The following is a 25,477-nucleotide window of genomic DNA, read 5'->3' as shown; positions in this document are numbered from 1 at the left end:
CTTTCACCTACTAACAGCCTACTATAAAGACGACTGAATGAAACTATATTTTTACCTACAGGGGAAATTACTTAATTAATTTGTTAGCACATGTTGTGATCACAGGGAGAGTTGGATTCAAAAAGATAACATCATTTAAAACTAAAGGAACTGTATGTGAATGAGCCTCATGCACACTGTAAGTCTGACCTGTAACTTACATTTCATGAATCTTGACTTCATACTGTACATTGAGCAATGTGGGCAGTGTTTGTAAAGCAGGCAGAACCAGAGAACACCACAGGTGAATAAAAGCTTGAAACCCTAGATGTGACCTCTCGTTTGTGTTTTTACAGGACCTCAGAGCTGATCCAGCTGTGAGGATGATCACACCAAAGAGAAGCCTTTCTACGTGGACCAGTATACGAGAGCAATTGCACAATTCAATTTCAAACTGGCTTGTCAAACACCTAACACACCTGGGGAGAGAACTGTGACACTTACCCTTTACATCCACTACAACACTATGTTTATATCATATCCATAATTATGTTTTTAATCTATTGGGGTCACTTCCTTTTAGGCTCCTTTATAGTTATATGTCTTTCATGACGAACACCTGCATCATACCTGTGGAATTATAAATGTTTGTATATGACCAGTGTTTTGAAATAAAAAAGTTATTTATGAATTATCAGATTTGTTTCCAGTGTTTGCAAAACACATTTGCTCTGCATGAAGTAGACAATAACCACATGTACTTCTAATTTATTCAAATAAGTTATTTTATTAGACAAATGAAATTTAGAACAAGCATGTATAAAGAATAATACAGAAAGAGCCAACTACAATCATGTAGAACTGTAAAATAGAACATACAGTAACTGAATATGGAAGTTTTCACATAGTGCATGTAGCTAGGATTGCTCTGTTAAAATGTGGTCGCCTGGCTAAATGTAGTGGCCATGAAAAAGCTGACCTATTGTCCATGATGCATGTATTACACATTACTTTGTTAGTGTAACCTTCATCAACCTCTGTGTGTGCCTGTCTTTGTAGTTGGGAGCTGTTACAGTAGCCTGTCCTTACACTTCGGGCATGCGCACTACATTTACAGTCTGGCTGTGGAAAGGGTGGAACGCACCCTCCTCTACCTGCAGCTACACGGCAATGCTCGTTGAAAAGAGTTGGAACAATACATACTTTCGCGTCAAAGTCTTCAATAAACTAAATTAAAACCAGGAAATCCCACTAGATTAGTTGCTAGTCGCTTTTATGAAAATGTGTCACTAGAGGGGTCTGAAAACTCGCTAAATATAGTGATAAAGTCGCTAAGTTGGCAACACCGAGGATAGCAGCATGGCAACCAGATGACAACCAGATGACAACTGACGAGGTCCATACTGACCAATCAATGGACAACTGGCTTGTGGCGAGCTGACCAATCAGAAAGTAGGTCAAGAGGCGGGAACCAAACAAAGAAAAAACTCCTATGTTATGGACACTGCTCATCTACTACCCATCTGAAACAATGTCTCAACAATTATTTTTAATACAAATTTTTGACTTGACATACACAAAAACGTCTTCTAAATTAACATTTTGAACCAAAATGTTTCATTTTTCTTAAGTAAGTTAGACAAGATAGTATAAGATAATGCTTTATTGATCCCTATGGAGAAATTTGGTTGATGCAGCAACACAGACATAGTGGCAAGAGTGTTTCAAGAGTAATTGAGCACAAATAGAGAAACAATTAAAATAAAATAAAAATAGATAAATAAAAAATAATACAAATTTAAGTACTAAGTAATATAAGTAATAAATTAATTTAAGTAGCTGTGTAATAGCCACATAGTGACTGGAATAATTGATAACGTCAGACAAACATCCCAAAACTATGACAGGATATGTAAGATTTGACCATAAATATTGTTTAATACTCAATATTGAGCACAATTGTTACCATAACTGTATGATTAAACATGGGAGACATGTCACATCACCTATTTGGTGTATTTGTCATTTGAATTTACTCCTGTCGTGGCAAAGAAGATGAAACTATTTATTTTCAAGACTATTGCTAGGCCCAGTAAAGGTTAAAGACCCCCACAATAAAGAAATCTAATTAAAAATGAAACATTAACCCTCAGAAATGTATTTAAATAATACATGTTTTTTGTGAAGCTTACAATGTTCTAAATTCAAGATAAAAAAGGGACACTTACTGCTCTCTGTCTTCATTTGAATCCAAAGATTCATAAAGTGTTTTTTCTCTCTATACGTTTGACAGGAGGAGTTACCATGGAAACTTACGGTCGCGAGGGAGCAGAGGAGGGAAAGGCGGGAAAAAACTAAAAACTTGAGTTTTTTTTTATTTTTTACATTATATGGAATAATACATGTTTACATGTGATCAATGATATCCATAAAAAAGGAAGGGGGGGGGGGACTAGTTCAGTGGGCAAGTAAGAAATTGAGTTAATATAAATAAAGAGATATACTACTACAACTAATACTAATAATAATTATAGTGATTAGATCGATTTGATCAAAATAAAAAATAAATGAATAAACAAAAAATTAAAATGTTATAACTAAATAGTAAATAATTATAGTCATGATAATAATAATGGTAATAATATCAATAATACTAATGTTAATTCTTAGTATCATTTACACTTTAACCAGCATCATCTCTGCTTCTTCTGGTCCAGCTGGTTGGCTGACGTTAGGCATGAAGTGAGGAGAGGAACGCGCATCCAGAAGAAGAAGAAGAAGAAGAAGAAGAAAAAGAAGAAGAAGAAGAAGAACGCGCATGCTCACCCTGAAATCACACGCTCAAAGATGGAGGAGGGGGCTAATCTTTTATTTACAGTCTAAGGGGCTAATCAGGACTAGATAGCTGAAGGCTATCCGAATGTCCTGATAGCGTTGAACACGAACGCGACGACAATGAAGTGAAAGCCCGGCATCATTGTTGTGACTAGTTCGGCTGCAGGGGACAGCGAGACAACAACTCTCTGGTGCAGTGTGCAGATGGAAGCCCGGAGAGTGGGAGGCATGTGCTTCTGAAAACTCCACATCATACCTTCACATGCCTGCAGAGGTGAGTTAACGTGATTTTACTGTTACTGTGTTAGTACGTGAATTGTGGTGCTCTAGTTTAGCCAGAGGCGTTGTCGATTGAAATGTTATGCATATGCCACCGCCAATATTCGCTCGCGCAAACCACTTGTTGGTGACCGAACCGTGACCATTCCAATTCATTGATGACAGACTGAAATAGGAGTAACTTGTATTTCTCCGAGGTTGCGGTATTTCATTTGAACACGTTAGCATGTAATATGGGGAGTTCACAATAGTTTTGAAGACCACCTTCCTGTGTGTATGCATTTCTGTTCATGTAGTCAAAAAGACCTGATTTCAGAGCCCAAAGTGGAATCAGTAGGTCTGTAGATTGCATTTTAAAATGTAGATTTTTTTTGTCTAATGCTTACCACATAATTAAAGTTTGCTGTCAGCACTGCCAACAGAATTCATAGTTTTCAGTCACGTGACCCCCGCAGCAGCCTGGAGGGCAGAGAACACCAACATGATGACTTCCATTCATTCAGACGTGTAAAACCGTCTCTCCCTCCCAAAAGTTCACCATCAAGCCTCAACACTAAATATGAACCTTCACCTTAACTCACCAAGAACACCTTACCACCAGACTGTGGGGATAAAGGTGTCCAGCTGTGAAAACAGACGTTATTACTAAGCTAGCGTTAGCTGGTTGGCTAGCAGTGTAACAAGATACTGCTGGAGTTGTTTACATCGGTCTACGCCTTATTTATACATTCTATGGTCCACGCACACTGACGTGTTAGTGGTACTGCATTGACTGAACATACAATGATTAAATCACTCTATGTTTACTTCAATTTACCTTTAATGTAATGTTCGTTCAAAGACGTATGGACTTTTATTGTGTTTTTGTTCCCTCATCAGGGACAGAGGAGCGTCGAATATAATGAATCCTCCTCTCAGGGTTTTATTTCTCAGATGGGATTCTTACAGGGATATTTCAATGTTTTTGAAGTGGGGTTGTATGAGTTTTATGTCACTAGTAATTGTACTAGCAACAACGGACTCCGGTCAGCGCGGCCCCTGTTGTGAGAAACTGCAGGAGAAACAGCAGCAAGCTAGGCTACAGTTTCTGCAGACGGGTCAGTCCTGCAATTCAGGTCATTTTGAAAGACTCTGACCTGAGCACTCATCTCGGTTTAGGTGTACGATCTACTTGTGTTTTTTTTCAGCACTTCACATTGACATCAGAGAGCCTGTTTGTTTTGCATTATTTGCGGACGCAACACAGACGTGCTCCTCTGCCTGCAGCGCACTGATCAGCTGTTCAGGTCTGCAGCTTCATAGTGACAAAAATACAACTAAACTGAATAATGAGTAGGAGAGATTCCCCGTTACCTGGTGGTGCTGGTGTGTAAACTGTGAGCTAATGCACACAGTTTACACACAATGAACAGAGACACCTTCTTGCTGTCACAAGCAAGACTTAACAACAGTCCCTCTAGACCTTAAGTAATTAAGATATACCAGCAGATCACAAACTAGAGTGGCTAGTATAATTAGTGACAAAAAAAATCATACAACCCTAGTTCCATAAGTGTGTGACGTCACGTGAAAGCTATGAATAGCAGTGTCATCACAGCTGAGCTAACTTTTGTATCTTATAGAAAGTCACTAACTTTTTAAAGACAGTACGATGAGTTACTGTTTGTAACTGTTACAATTGAAACACAAAATACTGTGAAAGGTAACAAGTTTGGATCAGAAAGAAAAGCTGTCTGGTTGAAATCTGTGATAAATGGTTTAGAACAAAGCTGCACAACAGAGTAAAAAAAGAAGTGGTTAAAGTAGGTGAACTCTCTTCTGAATATTAAGATGGGAAAGTCTACTAATTACAAGCGTACTCCATACTGTTAAAAGGATTATGTCTTATGATACGCATACACCTTCCAGTATTTGTGACTTTCATGTTCATATCTTCACACATCGTTATGAAAAATAATTGGATATAAAAGATCTTGAGGAAAATCAAGCCTAACAGACAAGTTTTGACATTAAATTTGTAAATCACTGTCCATAAAGCATTTCAGTATGTGTTTATTTTTTTGGTGGGGGTGAGCAGAGCCATGAGGTCAGTGGGAGGTACCACATGGACAAAGAGGACCTGAGGAGGAGCCTGGCATTGTTGAATGCACGAGATGTGACTCTTCACTGCATCATCACTGACCGTCAAGCACGATGTCTGGTACACGGAGAAAGGTATATTTCCAAATGATAATTTGGAAACTCTATTGCTAAAACTTAACATCATGTGACTGCATCAGTGATCATTTTTTCCAACGAAAAATAGATTGTAGCTATGACCCACCCATCCACACAGTGATCAGCTACAAAAAGTTTTCAGAAATACTCATTTACGTGTGACCAAGGGCACAGGCATGGTTTTATATGTGCACATCATTCACACACCTGTTCCTTGGTCTTACAATGACAGTGGCATTCTGTATGACTTTTTCAGTGACCTCTGACACTTAGGAAGGTAGCACCTGTCTGAAAATCACACCACACATTGCACTTATAGTAATGATGAATCCTGTGCAAGCTCAGCCCTCTATCTTAAAGCATCTAGGATTTATTCAAGAAAAGGTGTCCTCAGGCCTCCTCGCCTTTTTCGGTAAAGTGTAGAAATCGTGCCTTTTCGTACGCCATGCGTCCCTCGTTGCCACCAGTGTCTCCAAAATCACCACAAACCTTGTACATGCACCCATAATGAATATACAGCCAGCTCAGCTTTGTGGCTCAAAGCATTTCTGAAATTTCACTGATAAAAACTCAAAAAGGCGACTTTTCAAAACTTTTTGATGAACTTTCACACTTGGCAAGGTAGCACCTGTCTGAAAATCACAACATGCATTCTAACTATGGTCCTTGTGAATACTGTACGAGCTCAGCCCTCTATCTTAAAGCTTGTGGGATTTATTAAACAAAAGGTGTCGTCAGGCCTAATCGCCTTTTTCACAAAGTCACCTTTTCGTACGCCACGCGGCCCTGGTTGTCACCAGTGACCCCAAAATCACCACAAACCTTGTAGATGCACTCATGATGAACACACAGCCAGCTCAGACTCCTAGTTCAAAGGATTTCTGAAATTTTGATGAAAAACACAGAAAAAGGTGAGTTTTTACCATTTTTTCAGTGACCTTTGACACTTAGGAAGGTAGCATCTGTCTGTAAATCACACCACACATTGCACCTATAGTCCCTGTGAATACTGTGCAAGCTCAGCCCTCTATCTTAAAGCATCTAGGATTTATTCAAGAAAAGGTGTCCTCAGGCCTCCTCGCCTTTTTCGGTAAAGTGTGGAAATCGTGCCTTTTCGTACGCCACGCGGCCCTCGTTGCCACCAGTGACTCCAAAATCACCACAAACCTTGTACATGCACCCATGATGAATATACAGCCAGCTCAGCTTTGTGGTTCAAAGGATTTCTGAAATTTCACTGATAAAATCTCAAAAAGGTGACTTCTCAAAACTTTTTGATGAACTTTCCCACTTGGCAAGGTAGCACCTGTCTGAAAATCACAACATGCATTCTAACTATGGTCCTTGTGAATACTGTATGAGCTCAGCCCTCTATCTTAAAGCCTGTGGGATTTATTAAGCAAAATGTGTCCTCGGGCCTAATCGCCTTTTTCACAAAGTCACCTTTTCGTACGCCACACGGCCCTGGTTGTCACCAGTGACCCCAAAATCACCACAAACCTTGTAGATGCACTCATGATGAACACACAGCCAGCTCAGACTCCTAGTTCAAAGCATTTCTGAAATGTTGATGAAAAACACAGAAAAAGGTGAGTTTTTACCATTTTTTCAGTGACCTTTGACACTTAGGAAGGTAGCATCTGTCTGTAAATCACACCACACATTGCACTTATAGTGATGATGAATACTGTGCAAGCTCAGCCCTCTATCTTAAAGCATCTAGGATTTATTCAAGAAAAGGTGTCCTCAGGCCTCCCCGCCTTTTTCAGTAAAGTGTGGAAATCGTGCCTTTTCGTACGCCACGCGTCCCTCGTTGTCACCAGTGACTCCAAAATCACCACAAACCTTGTACATGCACCCATGATGAATATACAGCCAGCTCAGCTGTGTGGCTCAAAGGATTTCTGAAATTTCACTGATAAAAACTCAAAGAGCCGACTTTTTAAAACTTTTTGATGAACTTTCACACTTGGCAAGGTAGCACCTGTCTGAAAATCACAACATGCATTCTAACTATGGTCTCAGTGAATACTGTACGAGCTCAGCCCTCTATCTTAAAGGTGGAGTAGGATATGTTATTTTGATACATTTTTCTCAATCACGAGCAAAAAGCGATGTATACATCGATAGGGAGTAATACACAAAGTGATCTAACACTGAGATGAGAAATCTCAGTTGTCTGTGTCAGCAGCTAGACTGCAATAAGTTAGTCCAATCATTCATTCGCCATCGAGCGCAATGATTGGCTGACCGGCCGGATGACCTGTGACCTGCCGAAAGACACACCTCCTGTTTACAGGAGTGCGCGTGACCTGATTGAGATCGTCATCAACAGGCTGTTCACTAACACAGAACACCTGATAAACATGTCAGAGAGAGAGAAACCAACGATTTAGCTCAAGTTCTGCCCTCAAGTTCTGCCGCTAAACAGAGCAAGAAGAGGAAGACTGTGATGGAAAAGGAGACGACTTAAAAACACTGGATGAAGATACAAACACGAGTCAATATTCGGGATGCATTTCAGCGACGGCTGAAGGATTTGAAGGGTCTCTAAAGCGACGCCATGCTTGCTGATTTTCTACTGGACAGGTAATCATGTCATTTCATTTGTCTTTGTGTTCATGGTTTAGTTCATCGATGAGACAGCTAGCGATAACTTCGGCTAATGCTAGCGGCCGGCTAATGGCTTGTAGCTCTGTTTATAGAGACCTGTACACAGTCTGTTAGCTTGTAGCTCTGTTTATAGAGACCAGTATACAGTCTGTTAGCTTGTAGCTCTGTTTATAGAGACCTGTACACAGTCTGTTAGCTTGTAGCTCTGTTTATAGAGACCTGTATACAGTCTGTTAGCTGGTAGCTCTGTTTATAGAGACCTGTACACAGTCTGTTAGCTTGTAGCTCTGTTCATAGAGACCAGTATACAGTCTGTTAGCTTGTAGCTCTGTTTATAGAGACCTGTACACAGTCTGTTAGCTGCTAGCTCTTTATAGAGACCTGTATACAGTCTGTTAGCTTGTAGCTCTGTTTATTGAGACCTGTACACAGTCTGTTAGCTTGTAGCTCTGTTTATAGAGACTTGTATACAGTCTGTTAGCTTGTAGCTCTGTTTATAGAGACCTGTACACAGTCTGTTAGCTGCTAGCTCTTTATAGAGACCTGTACACAGTCTGTTAGCTTGTAGCTCTTTATAGAGACTTGTATACAGTCTGTTAGCTGGTAGCTCTTCTGTTGCTCTTTATCAGCATGAATGGGATGTTGTACTAAGTCTAAATGCCGTCTTGTCTGTGTTTTCATAGCTACGAGAAGGAAACATGGACGTCCACACCGTTAAAACACGGGACGCAGAGGCCTCCACCCCAGCTGTTTCATGTGTTCGGAGTCCCCCTCTGACCGGTGAGTTTCAGGCCCGATGAGAACTCCATGAACATGAATGTTGCTTTGACCACTGCTTGCGTGGAGGTATAAATACTGCTCTCTTTTTTATTATGAGCTATTTTTGATTTACGTACGCAGAAGGGTTTTTTTAATGTCCGCACAAAATAAAATCCAAACCATTCTCTTTCACTTCACGTGATCTGCATGCTAAATCGCAATCTGAGACCACACCATACAGACTAAAGAGATGAGAGACAAAAAGTTTGGCTGATAAAAAATCCTGTGAATGTTAGCTGCTTCTCTAAAAGCTTGGTTTGGTGAAGGAAAGCATGAATAAAAGTGTTCAATGAGGAATCAAATACACAGAATAATTGTATTAATAATCTGTGGGCACAGTCTTCCTCTCCAAAGAGGGAGAGAGCACATTTTGACATCACTTACTCTGAAAATATTAGATAATATTCAATATATCAATAAGAAATACAGTATATGTACCATATGTGCACAATACACACTGCAGTAGGCACTAAGCACACACTAGTGATAGTGGTGTCAACTCCTTGCATGGCTAGAAGAAATAACTGTTTACATACGGGGCTGAAGAAAGGGTTATTATGATCGAAATCAAATGCACAGTGCTGTAAGATAATGAGAACCTTTGACTAAACTTCTGATTCTTTCTTCTATGTCAGGTATTGCACAATATTTAACAAGAAGTCAAAAAAGTGGAGCCTGTACACAATGAAGGTGGGTAAGGACTACAAGTACATCACAGACCTCCAGAGCACAATCCTGCACAGAAAGCTGACAGCAACTGGGGGATGCCAAAGAAGAGAACAAGGAGGCCGGATGATCCACGCCAACATGTTTACCTTCAACAGCCATTGTTTTTATTTCTGTAATAAATACATTTTCTAATAAAAGTAAATGTAAAACAACTCTTTGATATTGCAATTATTTGTTTATAATGTTGTATGTTACTTGATATGGATTTAAATTATTTTGTGATTTGAAGAGAGAAGGCCAGTGTACATTTAAAGATTTATTTAACAAATGTATACACAGCACACTCAAGTATTTTTTTACATGAAGATAAAATATATACAAAGGAACTAAAGGGTCACCATACAAGTATTGTATGTAATCATGTCATAGTTTAATTCACTTCCAACTGAAACCTTTATACTGTCCATGTGGATCTGGGTAAGGGTCACGGATTTTCCAGATACAGCAACAAGGTATTACTCCTCTATGACCTGCACCAAGTGCTCCATGCTGCCAGACAACAACCTGTCAGTGCAGCATGGCGGAACTTTCTGTTGCTGTCCCCAGGATCTGGAGCTCGTCCCCGGTCGTTGCTCTCCCTCTCGCTCGTATGGCTCTGCCTTGCACTCGACCCCGGTCTCGTCCTCTCCGACCTGAGGTGCTTGGCTCAGGATCGTAATCAGCAGTCATCATGAGAGCTCTAACAAGCACAAAAAACACTCAATATGTTGTAGTTCCAACACGAAAATGAAGACTGTCAACAATGGTGAACGCTAATAAATATATAGGCACTGTAGCCGTCTAGTAACTAAACATCATGACATGCTAAATCAAAATAAACATGGCTAGCCGGAGTTATTAGCCCGGCAGCAACAACTTGCTCTAGCTGTATTTCAGATGATAAAAAACAAACACACATAAAGCTAACATGCAGGCTATGCTGTGCATTCTAACTAATTACATTATTTTTTAATGTGGTAATATAATCGGTTTACTTACATGGGAGATAGACGTGTTTTTCCTCCGATGAAAATAAAGTCAATCGCTCGCCGCTCCACAGCTAGCTATCGTGACGTCATCCTCCAGCAGGAGTCTGCCACAGCGCGTTCATGTGTTTGGAGGCGTGTCCCTCCCCTCTCCCTACAGGCTGCTCTGAAGGAGGGGGAGGGCTCTGTTCGGCTGTGTGCTTTCAAAATCAAGCTAACTGCTGCGGCTTTCTCAGGATCTCCTACTCCACCTTTAAGCGATATGGATGGCAGCCCCCAAATAACTTGGGCAGATCAGACATCTGCTGCCAAAACACACAACCCTTAAATGAACAAGATAGAATAAAGCAAAACCTACAATTGATGTAGAAAATATGTTTCTTCACTAATCCAGAAAAATAAGAATTAAACAACAGAAAGGATAATTATCTAAATCAAGAGAGAAATAAAGAAAGTCAAGAAATATGAAATTGGAAGCAGGTAGCAGTGAGTGTTTCCTTGTGTTCTGTGCCTTACACATCGTCTTCCTCTGGATCAGGCCATTGTTATACCACTCCTCACTGTCCTCTGGTATGGAGAGTAAATCAGAGTCCACAGCAGCTACACTGCTGTATGCATGCACTGCTTTTTTGTGTTGACATCTGAGTAAGTGCAGCCTGTGATTGAGGACACTGATGAGCCCATGTGAAGCATCCTCTGTCAGGTCAATGAAATCTGTAGAGGAAATTTTGTTGGGAAAAGATTAAAAAATAATGTCACTCCCTCGTTGAACAACTTTTTATCAGCTGTTTCCAGAAATGTTGAAGTACTTTCTTAATCTGTGTTCTGCTGAGGAGTTATAACCCTCAGAACAAACAAAGTCATGCACCCCCACGTTTTAACCACTGTCTAAATACTAAATGTCAGAAACAGAAAAACATGCACACACTATCTTTTCAACAATGAATTTTTCCAGCACATAGAGAACTCATCTTATGTTTAAACTAAGGGGCTCCACCACAGCTGCAGCTACAGTGACCACCACTAAAAAAAGAATTAGTTTCAATATCAGACAGCAATGATTACTGGCCCAGAAATAGAAGAAAACTCTAAAAGTCAAAGTTCATGTTCAAAATAGAGTTCTTCGTCAATCTTAAATAAATAATACAGTAAGAGGTTGCATTTTCTGTTCTTGAACTTTTTTTGAGAACAAGGTGTCTCAAGGACATCAGATGACATCTACCGATGTAAGACAATTTGATAACAGTGGATGAACATTTTGAAATGTGAAGGTCTTGTACGTACTGCTGGTTTTGATGCTCTCCAAAGTCTGTTCTTTGACTTCCTCAAGTTCTTGCATGTCCCCAAGAAGGTACTTGATGTGTTGAGACACACAAGGATGATCTGCTCCTCCTCCAAGCATCTGACCAGCATGACCTGGTCAAAGACAGACCTCTTCAGCCTGAAGTTGAATTAAGGAGAGGAAAGGAACAGAGGGTTATGCATGAGTATTTATGTGTTGAATTTGTACTGCACAATAATTTGTATGAGTTAACAGCTTTTCTAGTTTGCAAAAATGACATTACATTTTTTTTCTTCAATTAGAAGAAAACAAGTTTTCAAAAGTTTGTTTGTTGAATGGAGGTGAGATCCATCATTTCTGATGCATTCTGGGACGTTGGGGTATCTAAAGGCTAACATTTGATTCTGAACACATTGTTAGCTGCACTATCATGTTGACATGTTTATAGAGTTAGATAAATGAGGGATTACCACAGACAGACAGTTTGCCATTAGACCAATTGTCCTCTTTTTCCCTCCATACATTCCTGCACACACTGAAGCCCTGCTGATACCTGATTGGTCAATAATATTCAGACTACAAACGTACTACAAATGACAACCAGCCCACTTCCCAATTTTAAAATCCAGACCTCAAGTAACATACCATACATTTGTATGTGGAATCTGTAAAAGGAGATTATATGAGAGGTGACCGAGTAGATACTCCATGAATTTGGAGACATCATGTCTGGTCAGAAGTATCATGAGCATAAACTATGTTCAAAAATTAAAAGACAACTGTGCCACTCTAACAATTATAATACCATCTTCATGTCTCTCCAATGGAAGGACATAGCCCTCTGTGAGACTGCAAGCCAACTCCTCATCAATTTGATCTCCTTCCACCAGGATGTTGTATTCCAAGACTTTTTCTCAAAGCTTCTTCTTGAGCTCTGTCATTGTTTTTTTCTTTCTTTGTCTGACCCTGTTACTATGTGAAAAAATGAGACAAAATGAAAACAGTGTCACTGTATTGTTACAGATGGAGGTAGTCTGTGACCTCCAGGGCTCCTAACGAGCCCATCATTGAGAGCACCTGCCCTCATTGCACCCAGCTTGAGCTCATCAGCCTGGCTGCTCAATAAAAGGAGCTCCTTTCCCTCAGTTAGGTGTGTGCAACAGAGAAGACAACACCTTCAGTTCTTTTCTCTGGGTTTGTTTGAAGAGTGTGTTGTGAGAGAGTGTGTATGATTGTGGAGGGAAAGAGGGTGACTAAAGGATCATTAAAAAGAGGATTGATCTCTCAGGAGAGTTTTTTTCAGATTACAGTTGGTTTAGGCCTGTTCCTTAGTTTGTCTACTCTTTGTAGTATTAGTGGGTGTCTGTGGAGCTTTACACCTCCACTCCACCTTTTAGACCCCAAAGGCCTTACATCTGTTTGTATTTGAGGGTTTGAAGTTTCTTTTTGTTAGTGTCCCTGTCCATGACCTCTGACCTTCATGTCATGTGGCTGGCAGGCACATAACAATATCATAAAGTTGTTTTTGTAAACAGTAACATAAATAACTCTGGACTACAAACCATGCTGACAATCAGATCTTGCTTCTTGTGCAAAAGTGTTGCTGTGATGTTTTCAATATCAGCCCTCAGGTCTTCAGTACATCCAGGTGCATGGACTCTGTCTAAAAAAAGAAAAAGAAAATATGGAGTGCAGAAATGATTTTTTTTAATTTTTTTTTTAAATATGGCTTTTACCTTAAGTTGTTTTACAGAGATCCATGCATTAAAAGATCTACTGTATGTGTGAGAGGACATCAATGTCCTGTAAATGTTGTACCTGTATCAATCAATCAATCTTTATTTGTATAGCACCAAATCACAACAAATGTTATCTCAAGACTTTTTTTTTACAAACATAGGAGGTCTAGACCACTCTGTCAAATTATGAACAGAGACCCAACTTCAAGACAGGATAAGACTCAGTCTGACCCCACCTTAATCCAACATGAGCGTTGCACATCGCAGTATTTAGCTAGTTACAGTGGTGAGGAAAAACTTCCTTTTTAACAGGCAGAAACCTCAGGCAGAACCAGACTCATGTTAGACAGACATCATGCCTCGACTGAGTTGGGTCTGGAACTGTTGTGTGGTCTCCTCATCCAGCTTGTGCTCATTCTGGATGCTGCAGAGGCTGGCAGCTTTCTCCTTTGCCCTCTCTGTGACCTTTTGAACAGAAAAGAACCAGACATAAGAGCTCATGCAACACAATACATGGAAGATAACTATAATACTTTTGTATTTGACATTGGATGTCTTCTGATTGTCTTCTACAGAAAGTCTAACAATCATTTATATCTATGAGAATGTGGATACTGAAAAAGATATCTGTATATACTGAAGGCTTTGTTAAGTTCTCCTTACTTTGATGTATCTGCCGGTTAAGGCTTGATGAAGGTTGTCCCTCTTCTGTCTGTTCCAACCCATGGCCTGTTGTGTCAGCATGTTAACCCTTCCTATATAAAAAGATACATTTAAAAAAACACCCACAAGCTACTAAGTAATAGTTCTTCAAAAACCTGACAGGGCCAAGATGGCACCACAGACGGTCTCCCTGGTACTGCGCTCTCTTGAACATGTTGAGTTTTTCTCTTTTTTTTTTGTAGTTTTATTCTCTGGTTTCTTTTACCAGTTATCTTTTTAACTTATTAACATTGAACAGTCCTGCTGAACTTTTTACACCGGTTTTCATTGAACCTGGAAGTTACACAGAGATTCTTGCTGGTGGAGCCGCAGCTCTCTATGGTCTTTGCCGGAGACGCCAGCGCCGGGGCAAGCGAGCAGGCGCGCTCGTCAGACTGAGACAGCGGGGGTTACGCAGTGCGCTCCCGTCCATTCACCTGGCGAATGTCCGCTCCCTGGCAAACAAGATGGATGAACTGCTGCTCCTCAACTCAAGAAACACGGACTTTTGCAGATCCGCCGCCCTGTGTTTCACTGAAACCTGGCTCAGTGAACACATCCCAGACAGCTCGCTGCACTTACCGGACTTTCAGCTCCACAGAGCGGACCGCGTAAAGGAACTCTCTGGGAAGGCGAGAGGAGGCGGAATCTGTTTCTACATAAACGAAGGTTGGTGTACAGATACCACAGTGTTGAAGAAGTCATGCAGTCCAAATCTGGAGACTCTTTTCATAAACTGTACATCCTTCTATTCACCGCGGGAGTTCTCCTCCTTTATTCTGGTCGGCGTCTACATCCCACCTCAGGCCTGTGTAACGGAGGCGTGACAGCACCTGGCTGACCAGATTACAGACGTGGCGAAAAAACATCCTGACTCTCTTAACTCAGCTGATGTATTGTACATCTTACCGTGTTACATCCCTGCATTTGATTATGTGGTCAGGTGTTTCTCCTAGAGGGTCTATGTAAACTGCACGCCTCTCCTTTGGATAAAGGACCTGCATAAGACGTGTAATGTGTCAATACAAATTTTGAATTAGTACAGCCAATCTTCATGCAGGAGAACACAAAAGTATATTTACACTCCTGCACATGACTACTTTGCAAATGTGTGAAGTTCTCACCACAAGTGTCCAATGTCTGTTGTCACACACAGGGCCTAAGAGGACATTGTAGGCCATTGGGTCAACCTGAAACAAAAATATCCTCAATACAAACTTGTATGCATTTTAAAGAAGTCTGAACGGATTTTCTAAAAGGTTACCTTCTTTAATCCACGGCATGATCCATGCCACAGAGCAGTCATTGCAAAGGAGTCAACAAGATAAAACCTTTTCAAACTTTCCTGTTGTAACTTTTGAATGATGACATGAATGAATGCATTCAAAACCTGAAAAGATAATATTGAGAAGATCATTTTTCCCATATCAAATAAAGATGAAAATATGAATGAAAACACTATGCATGCATTTACCTCACTCTCTAGTTCCCTTCCAGGTGCCAGATTTTGCAGGTCTCTGGCAAAAAGTTTGTATGGTCCCACTTTGCTCCACCTTGGGTTAGGGTTACCAGATGTCAGCCATTACTGTGAATTAGAATCAAGAGTGGTTTACTGAGGCAATTTCCACACAGTCTTACAGAGAACAATGACAAAATCCTGTTTGTATATTGCTATAGTAAAAGTGTTTTAAAACAGATACTCACATTCTTCAGGGATGTTTGAAAATATTGTCCTGGAGGAAGCAGTGTCTCCGGACATGGGGTCTGATTGTGGACTTGGGGTCTCACTGAGGTGCTGGGGTACCATGGGGGAGTGTTGACAGAGTGAGTCATTGGGGCTCTTGATCGGGGACTGCAGACTTACTGTCTCACTGAGGCTGTTGATCGGAGACTGCAGACTTATGGTCTCACTGTGGCTCTGAGGTACTGCAGGGGACAAACAAGAGCTGGTCTGCTGTGCATGAGGAATCAGTGGGGTAAGTGCAATCCATTTTGCAGGGATTCGAGGCTGTGGTTCCACGTATCTTTTGAGATGATCTATGTTAATTTTCTCTATGGTTCTGCCGTTACACTGAAGTAGATCTGCACTTTTACCCTCAATATTTACTATGGCAAAAGGTCCCAGTAAATCTGGTTCCATCTTCCCTCCTTTCCTTTGCTCTTGGCGTATGTTTTTTCTGAGAACTCTGTCACCCACTTCGAAGTTGTCCTCTTCCCTCTTTGACATCTTTCTCTTCCGCACCTTCTCTTGGGAGTCTAAAATGTTGGCCTCTACTTGAGCATGGATGTCTTTCAGTTGTGAGGCTCGGATGCACAAGTCCTCATTTCTAGTCAGAGCATTTACCTGCTCTTCACTGATCTGCAACATAAAGTAGGTAATTAAACACAAATAAACATGATGGACATAAATATAAGTATAAACAGTAAGATACAAAACATTTTAAAAATAAGGTGTCACAATTCGGTCATATGGTGTCAGCTCACGACCATATATGTACAATGTAGCTAACTCAGTAGAGTCTAGAAGTTTAAGAAGCAACTTCCACTTTTATTGACTTCTGTGACTCCTACTGTGTTCACCACTAGGTGATGCTGTTTTCTCAATACACCTTTGTAAGTGAGTAGTTACTGAAAAGGATAGAAACACTCACACTCTGGGTCATGGTGCAACACAACAAACACTTTCCCAGCAGCCTTTGCTTCCCAACACTCTATAGCATAACTCCTGTAACAATAATGAAGCACAAGCTCATAAACATGACGAACAGAACAATATTCACACAAGCCCCCACGGCCGTCACAATATGTATGTGTGTATTTTTATTCTCATTATTTTTTATCGGATCTATAATATTTTAAAACAAATGGGAAAAATAACAGCTGAGTATTTACTACTGATATGTGGTGGTGCAGAGTCAGAGACATCCTGGATCTGTTTCTTCGCTCTTCTTCATTTTTTTAATGTATTGTAACGACCGTGGGGGATTGTGGGAGTATTGTTGTGTTTCTCATGTTTAGGAGCTTTCAGTTTATGCGCTTCTGATTGGTTACATGGGTTATGCTCGGTTATGCTATAGAGTGTTGGGAAGCAAGGGCTGCTGGGAAAGTGTTTGTTGTGTTGCACCATGACCCAGAGTGTGAGTGTTTCTATTCTTACTGACTCCTGTCGCTAAGACAGTAAGTCAGTGAACAGCTCCACCCAGTGGTGAGTGATGTGAGACTCAGTTGTGAAAAGAATAATATTTGTAAATGTTACTTGTAATTTCTATGCTGCTGTTGAACTAGTCATGGTACTGTAATAGCGTTTACTCAGTTGTCAACAATGACAGTTATTGAACATTAAATGTCTTGATCCTGGGGTTAAATGGAACTTATAGGAATATTCCCAATATAAATGCATTAAAATTATGTTTTACCTGACATGTCTGGAATTTCGGAGGGATAACGGGCCTCCCTTCTGTACATCAGTAAAAAGAGGGGGAATATTTGGTTGTGATCTGTTTTTTAGTGCGGAGTCCAAATACTGTTGGTGTTATGTAGCGATCCCAGTCACTTGGGTGGTTCTGCACCATTTTTTTCAAAGCCCTGAAATCAAAGGAAGAGTCTCTCATTCTCTGTGTTTACATTTGATAGACCCATGGAGAAAGTAGGAAGTGCATTTTTACCCTTGAATGGTTCCATTAAGTTTTTCAACCAGGCCATTTGTCTGTGGGTGGTACGGCGCACAAAGACTTCTTTCTATGCAAAGTTTTTCACAAAGGTCCCGGTTGATCTAGAACATATGACGGATAAAGTTATGAAAATAAATAATATATATATATATATGGTATAGTATTTAAAAATAGTATTGTTTTTAGTACCACCCCTAGACTTTGTTGACAAATTCTTTGCCTCGGTCAGTCAGGATACGTTTTGGTGCACCGTACTTATAAAAGAAGTCCATTATGCACTCTGTGACTTCCTCTGCCTTTTTACTCTTCAGGGGATAGACCTCCAGGCATTTAGTGAAGTAGTCCACCATCACACAGATGTACGTGTAACCGCTGTTGGTACACTTAAGTGTGCCTACCAGGTCCATCCCAACCAGTTCGAAAGGCTCTGACACCTGAAATGCAAACAAATGCAGAAATTCAAATTTATAAAATTCACTGTGACTCAATTGTTGAACATAATGTGTCTTACATTAGTGTAATCACTCACCTGTATTGGTTTGTACTGGGCCTTCTCTTTTAAACAGGCCCTCTTTTTCTGACATGCATCACACTGGGAAATCTAATAAGCAAAGAGAAAATCTGAGCACAATGAAGAGGCACACTTTGGATTATTATAAATTAAACTCCCGTCCATTCACCTGGCGAATGTCCGCTCCCTGGCAAACAAGATGGATGAACTGCTGCTCCTCAACTCAAGAAACACGGACTTTTGCAGATCCGCCGCCCTGTGTTTCACTGAAACCTGGCTCAGTGAACACATCCCAGACAGCTCGCTGCACTTACCGGACTTTCAGCTCCACAGAGCGGACCGCGTAAAGGAACTCTCTGGGAAGGCGAGAGGAGGCGGAATCTGTTTCTACATAAACGAAGGTTGGTGTACAGATACCACAGTGTTGAAGAAGTCATGCAGTCCAAATCTGGAGACTCTTTTCATAAACTGTAAACCCTTCTATTCACCGCGGGAGTTCTCCTCCTTTATTCTGGTCGGCGTCTACATCCCACCTCAGGCCTGTGTAACGGAGGCGTTACAGCACCTGGCTGACCAGATTACAGACGTGGAGAAAAAACATCCTGACTCTCTGCTCATCATTCTCGGGGATTTTAACAGAGCAAATTTAACCCACGAACTACCTAAATACAGACAACATATTAAGTGTCCCACCAGGGATTCTAACACTCTGGACCACTGCTACACAGTAATAAAGGACTCATATCGCTCTGTCCCCCGTGCAGCTTTAGGACTATCTGATCACTGTCTGATTCACCTCATCCCGACCTACAGGCAGAAGTTAAAATCGGCTAAGCCTGTAGTTAGGACTGTGAAGAAGTGGACGGAGGAGTCAAAGCAGGAGTTACAAGCCTGCTTTGATTGCACTGATTGGAGTGTTTTTGAAGCTGCATCAGGAAACCTCAATGAACTCACTGACACTGTGACTTCATACATCAGCTTCTGTGAGGACATGTGTGTGCAGACCAGGACCTTCCGCACATACAACAACAACAAGCCCTGGTTCACACCTCAACTGAGGAAGCTGCGTCAGGCCAAAGAAGAGGCCTACAGGAGTGGGGACCGGGACCTGTTCAAGCAGGCCAGAAACAAACTGACGAGGGGGATCAAGGTAGCTAAGAGGAGCTACACTGAGAAGTTAAAACAGAGCTTCTCTGCCAACGACCCCTCAGAAGTTTGGAGAGGCCTGCGTGAAGTTACAAGCTACAGGAGACCCTCCCCCCACCCTGAAGGTAACAAAAGACTAGCTGACGACCTGAACAGCTTCTACTGCAGGTTTTCACACCCCACACCCAAACACTCTGATTTACCTGGCCCCCCCACAAGCCCCTCCCCACCCCCCTCTGACCCCCCACCTGCGCTGACGATCTGTGAAGATGAGGTAATCCAGCTCTTCCAGAGACAAAAGACCAAGAAGGCTCCAGGTCCAGACGGCGTGTCCCCCTCCTGCCTGAGAGTCTGTTCTGAGCAGCTGGCCCCCATCTTCACAAAGATCTTCAACACATCGCTGGAGCTGTGTGAAGTGCCCTCATGCTTCAAAAGCTCCACCATCATCCCAGTCCCAAAGAAACCCACCATCACAGGACTCAATGACTACAGGCCCGTCGCCCTGACGTCTGTGGTCATGAAGTCCTTCGAGAGACTAGTGTTGAGCCACCTGAAAGACATCACAGGCCCCCTGCTGGACCCCCTGCAGTTTGCCTATCGGGCAAACAGGTCGGTGGAGGATGCAGTCAATATGGGTCTGAACTACATCCTGCATCACCTGGACTCCCCCAGGACCTACGCTAGGATCCTGTTTGTGGACTTCAGCTCTGCGTTCAATACCATCATACCAGACATCCTGCACCAGAAACTCACCCAGCTCACAGTGCCGGCCTCCATCTGTCAGTGGATCACCAACTTCCTGACGGACAGGAGACAGCAGGTGAGGCTGGGGAGCATCAAATCCAGCACCCGGACCATCAGCACTGGCGCCCCACAGGGATGTGTTCTCTCCCCACTGCTCTTCTCCCTCTACACCAATGACTGCACCTCAGGAGACCCCTCGGTGAAACTCCTGAAGTTTGCAGACGACACCACCGTCATCGGTCTCATCCAGGACGGAGACGAGTCTGCTTACAGACAGGAGGTGGAACAGCTGGCACTCTGGTGTAGTCAGAACCATCTGGAGCTGAACCCGCTCAAGACGGTAGAGATGACAGTGGACTTCAGGAGAAGCCCCCCCCCACTCCCCCCCCTCACCATCCTGAACAGCACCGTGTCTACTGTGGACTCTTTCAGGTTCCTGGGATCCACTATTTCCCGGGACCTGAGGTGGACCTCCCACATAGACACAATCAGAAAAAAGGCCCAGCAGAGGATGTACTTCCTGCGTCAGCTCAGGAAGTTCAACCTGCCTCAGGAGCTGCTGATCATGTTCTACACCTCCATCATCCAGTCTGTTCTGTGTACCTCCATCACTGTCTGGTTTGGCTCTGCAACCAAACTAGACAAACACAGACTGCAGCGGACTATAAGGACTGCAGAGAAAATCATCGGTGTCGACCTGCCCCCCATCCAGGACTTGTACCGGTCCCGGGCCAGGAAACGGGCAGGGAGCATTACCGCTGACCCCTCACACCCTGGACACAAATTCTTCAAACTCCTCCCCTCCGGCAGGCGCTACAGATCACTGTGCGCCAAAACAACCCGCCATAAGAACAGTTTCTTCCCCCAGGCTGTCACTCTGATGAACACTAAACCATAACAGTGTCATACCTGTCAGATAAATACTCTCTGTAAATATACATGTAGATATACAATGCAACAATTCTCAAGCAGAATTCCATATTTCTATTTTTTGTATTATTTAACTTCTATTTTATAATGTAAAACTACCTCTGCAACTCACCACTGCACTTTATCATATTATTTTAGCCTGTACATATTAGTCATGCCTATTTGTTGTTTCTTTGTATTTATAGCTAAGGTTATTGTTATTATATTTTCATTTTATTTTTTATTGTAGTTCTTATTCTTATTCCTATTCTTATGCCTTGTACAAAGAGAGCACAGTTTACCAAAGTCAAATTCCTTGTGTGTTCAAGCATACTTGGCGAATAAAGCTGATTCTGATTCTGATTCTGATTCTGAAACTCAAAAAGGAGAAATCTACGTACCCATTTTGTGATATCTGCCTTCATACCTGGCCAGTAGTACCTCTGGAGGATAGCATGAAGAGTCTTGTCCACCCCACAGTGGGCCCCAATAGCGCTGGCGTGAAATTCCAGGAAGATTGCGTTTGCATCAAGTGGGGTATGTACAACCTTTGCGAGGTGATGCTGCTGCTCATCACGCTTTCTGTGGCATAGGTAGTACAGCTCCCCATCTAAGGGTCACATTTTATTTAAACAGTTAAATAAATAAGATTTTCAGATCAACAGTGTTATACAGTGCTATTTTGCTGGTTGTCTTACCTTTCAGATGGTAGCTTTCCACCCTTCTTTTCAGAATATATCTTTGATTTTTGGAAAATCCTGGAGGATGTATACTGTTCATTTTAAAGTCAATTATTTCTCTGACTTTAAGAGGATCCATGTTTTCTGTCTCTATCGATTTTTTTGAGGGTTTGCTATAAGATAATCTCTACTGAGCAAAAGAACAATCAACTGCTCCATCCTGCTTTTACAGCTACACCCTTGGGTCAGATGTTGGTGATTACTTAATTACTGGGTCAATGTGTGTTTTGTTCATTGGATTTTCCGTTCAAAAAAGAATATTAAAAAACAAAAAATGAGTGGTTATTTGATTTTCATTTTAAAATTCAAGAATTAAAATTGAAATTCAAGCCATTTTTATTTATCAGGGTCAAGAAGGGATAAACAAAACTTAAAAAAACGGTCGATTTTCCTTTTCTGTTTCTAAAAACAAAAATTAAAATCGTTGGAAGACAGACACAATTCAATTCAACTCAATTTGCTTTATTGGCATGTACAAAGACATGTTGTTTCCAAAGCACACACGATTTATACACATACATTATATTCATTACATATTATATTCATTACATATATATTCATATTATATATATTACATATTTTATACGCGTTAAAACAATGGTGTCACCCATACAGCATATCTCAATGTCAATGCTCATTAAACCTTCACCCAAAATCAGATATTATGGGATGGTGCGTTCCTCAGACTGTGACAGACAGACACATATTTAGCAGCCAGAGGAGCTGCTGACGTTTTTTGTAACACATTTTTGTAAAGTTTCTTTCAGGCCTATATGACAATCTAATTTAAATGAAATGTCCTCACGAAGGCACAGGGTAACCAGTTGTTTTAGGTGAGCACAAACCAAAATGTTACCTGACGCTTATGTGTGTACTGAATGCATGACAGGAGACCCTTCATTCACTGGAGTCTGCGGCGTAGTGGTTATGCTGTGGCCGCAGTGCCTTTTTGGCATGTGAATTTTATTCGCGTGAGATCGAGTCCGTCATTAAGTTCCTCTTTACACATACTTATGTACAGTCATGGCCAAAAGTTTTGAGAATGACACAAATATTAAATTTTCACAAAGTCTGCTTCTTCAGGGTTTTTAGGTGTTTCTGTCAGATGTTTCTATGGTATAATGAAATACAATTAGAAGCATTTCTAGTATGGTGCAAGTATCAAAAGCTTTTATTGAGAATTACACAGAATTCATGTAATAAGTCAATATTTGCAGTGTTGACCCTTCTTTTTCAAGACCTCTACAATTCTCCCTGGCATGCTGTCAATCAACTTCTGGACCAAATCCTGACTGATGGCAGTCCATTCTTGCATAATCAATGCTTGGAGTTTGTCAGAATTTGTGGGTTTTTGATTGTCCACCCGCCTCTTGAGGATTGACCACAAGTTCTCAATGGGATTAAGATCTGGGGAGTTTCCTGGCCAAGGGCTCAAAATCTTAATGTTTTGTTCCCCGAGCCATTTTGTTCTGACTTTTGCTTTATGGCAAGGTGCTCCATCATGCTGGAAAAGGCATTCTTCATCACCAAACTGCCCTTGGATGGTTGGGAGAAGTTGCTCTCGGACGACGTTCTGGTACCATTCTTTATTCATGGCTGTGTTTTTAGGCAAGATTGTGAGAGAGCCTACTCCCTTGACCGAAAAGCAACCCCACACATGAATGGTCTCAGGATGCTTCACTGTTGGCAAGAGACAGGACTGATGGTAGCGCTCACCTCGTCTTCTCCGAACAAGCCTTCCTCCAGATGCCCCAAACAATGGGAAAGGGGATTCATCAGAGAAAATGACTTTACCCCAGTCCTCAGCAGTCCAGTCCCTGTACCTTCTGCAGAATATCAGTCTGTCCCTGATGTTTTTACTGGAGAGAAGTGGCTTCTTTGCTGCCCTCCATGACACCAGGCCTTCCTCCAAAAGTCTTCGCCTCACTGTGCGTGCAGATGCATTCACACCTGCCTGCTGCCATTCCTGAGCAAGCTCTGCACTGGTGGTGGCCCGATCCCGCAGCTGTAACACCTTCAGGAGACGGTCCTGGCGCTTGCTGGACTTTCTTGGGCGCCCTGGAGCCTGTTTGGCAACAATTGAACCTCTCTCCTTGAAGTTCTTGATAAATGGATAGACGGTTGACTGAGGTGCAATCTTACTCGCTGCTATAAACTTCCCTGTTAGGCCCTTTTTGTGCAATGCAATGATGGCTGCACGTGTTTCCTTGCAGGTAACCATGGCTAACAGATGAGGAACAATGGTGTCATGCACCATCTTCCTTTTAAAGTGTCCAGTCACTCAATCATGACAGATTGATCGCCAGCCTTGTCCTCATCAACACCCACAGCTGTGTTAATGTGTGTGACACCTGTGTGTCATTGAAATTATGTTAGCTGGTCCTTTTGTGGCAGGGCTGAAATGCAGTGGAAATGTGGTTTTGGTGATAAAGTTCATTTTCAAGGCAAAGAGGGACTTTGCAATTAATTGCAGTTGAGCTGATCACTCCTCATAACATTCTGGAGTATATGCAAATTGCCATTATAAAAACTGAAACAGCAGACTTTGTGAAAATTAATAGTTGTGTCATTTTTAAAACTTTTGGCCATGACTGTACGTGACTGTGATGTAGTCTACTGATTCCTTTAGTTAAATTATTCTCACCGCAATATTGACTATGAATGAGACAATTGTACGACTTGCGAATACCACCTGCATCGTGTTCCCACGGCTCCACATAAACCGTTAAAAAGTGTGATTTTAACCGAGTTCTGTGGGTTAGATTGTCACCGTTGGAAAGTACTTACCTGTCACCAAGTAAAGTGTGTTAGTGGGCTGCAGTGAAGTGGTTAATGAGGCCGTAGTTTATAGAAAACTTTCGCTAAACATGGTCCAGTACTTCCTGATATGAGCTCAAGGAAACCAGTTGTTTCAGACGAACACAAACCAAAATGTTCCCTGGCTGTAACCTGGATGATGACGTGTTGACTAATAGCTGTCCAAATTCATTCATTTCTGTGAGCTCTACCCACAACACAATAGTCCGTTTTCGCCGTCCATTTCTTGCCAATCAAATCATCCCCCTCTCAGTTTCTCTCCATTTCTTTCCAGTCAAATCGAAGCTTCGGTCCCGGCTTCCATTTCTTACCAATCAGATTCCACCCCCTCTTCCATTTCTTACCAATCAGATTCCACCCCCTCTTCCATTTCTTACCAATGAAAAAAATCTGTCCGCCTCAACACCCGCCTCCTGCCGCCTCGACCAATCAGAAGGCTGTTGCTATGCGAGTGCCGACAGAAACGAAAGTTGACTGAAAGTTCTGTCAAAGCTAACACACCGGCACCTTTCACGGTAAGTCATTCAAAGCTTTTTCCTATTTGTAGTGATGTTTTAGTTTTTTACTCGGACACGGTGAGTTTCCAGGTTGTTCATTTGTTCACGTTGTTTTCGTCTGGATCTCATGTCCGTATGACTTTAGCTAAGTTTAGCCGGTATAACAGTGTATGATGCTGATCGATGCTGACAGACACTATTTGTGATATCGGAGAATAAACTACAACCCGAACACTTTTACACTACGTATCTGTTTGGATCAACTTTAGGCATTAGTCACGGT

At 41.7% G+C, this 25,477-nt stretch overlaps 2 protein-coding genes and 1 long non-coding RNA gene across 5 annotated transcripts in view; 1 reads left to right on the top strand and 2 right to left on the bottom strand.

The window, feature by feature from the left end:
- The window catches only part of LOC117822403, a 1,560-nt gene extending 884 nt beyond the window's left edge, over window positions 1-676 (top strand). Inside the window, exon 3 of the long non-coding RNA XR_004633165.1 lies at window positions 336-676. This is a non-coding gene — a long non-coding RNA (uncharacterized LOC117822403). The remainder of the gene's footprint in view (window positions 1-335) is intronic.
- Window positions 1-2,216, bottom strand: part of LOC117821787 — a 6,575-nt gene extending 4,359 nt beyond the window's left edge. Inside the window, exon 1 of the mRNA XM_034696292.1 lies at window positions 2,208-2,216. The gene's annotated coding sequence lies outside the window, so the exon portion shown is untranslated. The remainder of the gene's footprint in view (window positions 1-2,207) is intronic.
- Window positions 1-25,477, bottom strand: part of LOC117821670 — a 393,061-nt gene that overhangs the window by 346,885 nt on the left and 20,699 nt on the right. The gene's annotated exons all lie outside the window — the stretch shown is intronic.

Source organism: Notolabrus celidotus, chromosome 1 (assembly GCF_009762535.1).
Source record: "Notolabrus celidotus isolate fNotCel1 chromosome 1, fNotCel1.pri, whole genome shotgun sequence".
Taxonomy (NCBI): domain Eukaryota; kingdom Metazoa; phylum Chordata; class Actinopteri; order Labriformes; family Labridae; genus Notolabrus; species Notolabrus celidotus.
The sequence above is the reverse complement of the archived record's forward strand: the minus strand, read 5'-3'. Positions and strand labels throughout refer to the sequence as shown.